This window comes from Rutidosis leptorrhynchoides, chromosome 4 (genome assembly GCF_046630445.1).
Source record: "Rutidosis leptorrhynchoides isolate AG116_Rl617_1_P2 chromosome 4, CSIRO_AGI_Rlap_v1, whole genome shotgun sequence".
In the NCBI taxonomy this organism is placed as follows: Eukaryota; Viridiplantae; Streptophyta; class Magnoliopsida; order Asterales; family Asteraceae; genus Rutidosis; species Rutidosis leptorrhynchoides.
The window spans coordinates 501,787,487-501,790,016 of NC_092336.1; the positions used below are offsets into that span (position 1 = coordinate 501,787,487).

The 2,530-nt window shown below is 34.5% G+C and overlaps 1 pseudogene; it reads left to right on the forward strand.

The window, feature by feature from the left end:
* Window positions 1-1,074: 1,074 nt before the first annotated feature.
* On the forward strand, window positions 1,075-1,733 carry LOC139904662 (haloacid dehalogenase-like hydrolase domain-containing protein Sgpp; annotated as a pseudogene).
* Window positions 1,734-2,530: the final 797 nt, after the last annotated feature.

A 2,530-nucleotide genomic window follows, 5' to 3' on the forward strand; every position in this document is an offset into this window, starting at 1 on the left:
ATGGGAGTGAGATTTGGGACATTGAAACATCTGCTCCTTCCGACTCGCCTTGCCTGCACTGAAGAAGTATAATTGTAATTTAAAACACAGTTTTTATCAGCTATATAAACTCAGTGAAATTTTTTGATATGTTTCAGCAAACTTGCACCTACCAATGCAGACACTTGTTTGTGTGTGGGTCGGAAAAAAGGTGTGTCAGGCAGCAGCAGACATCGGAATAGGTTCAAATCACAAGAGTTGAACTGAGCAAAAACACATTAATATCAGTATATTATTCTACTTTGTGCCAAAAATGCCACTTCTACAAGTGGAGATCAAAGAATATATGGGTTATAACATAGATTTTCCAATTATAATATTATCCATTAATCTTGGTTGTATAAACACCAGATATTTGTAAATACAGAATAAGAATTGTTTATGGGTCGCCACAAACCCGACTCAATTTTAAGCTGTTGTGCCCGTTTTGATCCGTTATGCCACCTTATTTGCAACCGCCAATAACATAGATTGTATAAGTTTACATATTGCAATAGTGATATCGGGTTAGCCGTTTTGACTGGTACAATTTTTTTTCAAAAAAAAAAACAGTAAAAGGTTTGTGAACATAAAATCTTGAGTTGCTTACCACACACAAATATTATCTAACATGCTAAACCATGTTAAAAATATATACATCAAGCACACTAATAAACAAATAGTGAAATGAACAAATTGCAAAGAGTAGGTTGCGGTATTTAAGGAGATTACGAAAGAGTGATGCCACAAATAACTAAGAGAGTTGGATGGTTGGACCTAACAATTGACAAATAGCAGCTTGAAAGATAATCCTTGTCTTTTTTGACTTCCATCGATATTTATCTTTGACATCAAGCAAAGTACATTCACAATACGATCTGCTTTAGTGGCCGATGCATCTTCATTGACAACATCAAGTGATCCCCAAAGAGTTTGAGTTGTGCGGTTGCTTTATCATCTTAAATGCCAATGAATGCCTCAAATGTTTCCTAAGAACAAAATAAGGAAAACCTTGCTGTAAGAAATACATAAATTCAAGCATATCACCATACTCTAATGCCAATAGCTACTAAAACTGAAACCAAAACTGTTGGCCTACATATTAGTTATTTATCCAAGTCAAAGCATGAAGTTTAATAAATGAAGAAGAGATGAGATTACATTGTATCCCAACAGAACATCTTCATAAGTTTCGTATGTGCGGCTGTCCTTTTTCCAGATGACATCGAAAGGGGTTAAAAGTTTTGCGAAGAAAAAGAAGCTTATTTTAGAAAATTGGTAAAGGAAAAAGTTGAACCCATTAAGGGGCTATAAAAATTAACCAAATGTGTTAAAGATCATGGGTTGAAACGTGCTGCTGTTACTAATGCCCCTAGGCCAAATGCTGAACTGATGATCTCAACTCTCGGTCTTACACATTTCTTCCATGTGGTTACCATTGATGATAAGTGTGAGCATGCTGAACCAGCTTCCGATCCTTACTTAAAGGCTCTTGAAGTTCTCAACGTCTCAAAGAGCATACTTTTATCTGTGAGGATTCGGTGTCTGGGATCAAGACTGGTGTGGCGGCCGGTATGCCAGTTGTTGGCTTAACGACTCGAAATCCAGAATCAATGTTGTTGACAGCAAACCCTACACTTCTTATTAAAAATTACGAAGATCGAAAATTTTGGGTTGTTTTAGACGAACTCGACAAGAAGGCAGGAGAAGCTTAAAAAGTCAAAACACACGAGTCTCGAGATTCATAATTTTCGTAAAATTTGTTCTATCATTATTGCCTAACTTGAAAGGCTTTGATGACTCTTGATTAGCACCTGCCTGATAATTTTGGCACGCTAACTTTAGCATCTTAATAATCAGAACTCTTCTATTAGATTCAATGGTTATATGGTTGTACAAAAAAAATAAAAAATAAACATCCAAATTAGAATCTTTCAGAAGATGAATGATTGTTCAAATAATTTATCAAACAACAACAAAACCTAAAAAAAAACGTAGATTAATAGATGAAAAAACCTTACAAAATTGAATTAAAATGCATCGTCGCTTCCTTTCCCACTAGTTTGCAATTTAACTCTGCATCATCAGAAGAAATCGATTCATTTAAAATATCATGCCTGGTGATACTCGAACATGAAACCCTAATTTGAAAATCGGAAAACTTCAAGTAAACTTCTATGGCTTCGTTGAATACATCTGTATCTGATTTTGAGAAAATTGAAAACAACAGATTGTATATGTGATTTTGGGAAAATCGATAACATGGAATTGTATATATGATTTTGTGAATCGATGTGTTGATATTGAGGTATCAGATTTCTGGAGCGTTGTGTGTATATCGGATATAGATGCCAGCGAGTAAGATAATAAAATAAATAGGTTAATTAGTGTTAATTGAGATTAAGCCTGGGATTTACACGTCAGCAAAGATGTTTAGAAGGAGAGTAGGGACTGACATGTCAGATAAAGCTTCACGATTTATATTATGTTGTTATTATTATTATAGATTATA